The following is a 1,220-nucleotide window of genomic DNA, read 5'->3' as shown; positions in this document are numbered from 1 at the left end:
GCAGTCTGGCCGAACAGCCTTGAGTCCCTAAGGAAGGCCACGGCCGAGACCGAGCTTTCCCACAGAGCTCTCAAGGAGTGTATGTAGTGTTGCTGGCGCAGGCGATTTTGTGCAATGCAGTCCTCCATACTTTGTTTACTAATATGAGGTGCTGTGTTGCATCCTGGTCAGGCATCAGTGATGGAGTCATCCAGCCTCTTCTAATAACTTAAGATGGCTGGATGATTCCCACATCTCAGCCTGGGTAGGTGGACTCTGTCCTCACAAGGGAGGTAGGATTCAGAAGGGTGATTATCGGAAGATCATGCATGCAGCTGTGTGTTGTCTTTGAGTGACTGCATGGGGCGGACAATGATTTGAGCATGGAAATGCTTCTGGAAGCTGGTTTGAGGAGGGCGATTGGGGGAGAGATGATAGTATTTGTGTATGATATTGTGTGCTAGGTGTTGTTTTGTCGTTCCTTGGTGTGTGTGGATGTGCTGCCATGTAGTGCAGTGGATGGTGTGGATTTGTGGTGGCTGTGGCAAGAATTTGTGTGCCAATCATTTCTACAGTAGATGATTCTTGACTTTGAGAATTTTGGTTTCTTGGTTTAGGTGGACTGTGGGTGTAGTAGCTGTGCAGAGTGCGATTATTTTTAGTGCCTTGTTCTGTATGGTCTGTACAGTATTGTAGTATATTTTAGTGAGGTTAGAAGCTCAAACAGGGCGTGCATAATTCATCGCTGAACATATGTATTGTTTGTATACTGTGGTGGTGGTTTCACTATTGTGTCCAAATGTTGTATGGGCAAATGACCTTAGGGCGTTGTGTCTTGGTGTTAACTTATTTTTAATGTTTGTGATGTGTTGTTTAAATAACATTGATGTGTTGTATGTTACCCCAAGGATTTTAGGTGTGCATGTGTGATAGGGGAGTGTTGTTTATGGTGAGGTGTGGAATGTATCTATGTTATGCTATCCAGTTTGTGTGAAAGGTTACTGTAGATTTGGCTGGGGCTATTGTGAGTCTGTTTGTGGTGAGCCATTCGAGTAGTGTGTTTAAGTAAGGTTGGAGGATGTGTGCGGCTATGTTTGCTTTTTGATGTGTACATGTAAGTGTTATGTCGTCTGCATAGGAAGGTATCTGCATTTGTGGTGTATGGGGTGTGGGTATGTCGTGCACGTGTAGGTTAAAGAGTGTAGGGAACCAAACACGTCCTTGGGGGACGCTGTTTGTGA

The sequence above is a fragment of the Coenobita brevimanus genome, chromosome 34 (assembly GCF_032717465.1).
Source record: "Coenobita brevimanus isolate Jiangsu-jjx chromosome 34, ASM3271746v2, whole genome shotgun sequence".
Taxonomy (NCBI): Eukaryota; Metazoa; Arthropoda; class Malacostraca; order Decapoda; family Coenobitidae; genus Coenobita; species Coenobita brevimanus.
Note: the sequence above shows the minus strand (reverse complement) of the source record.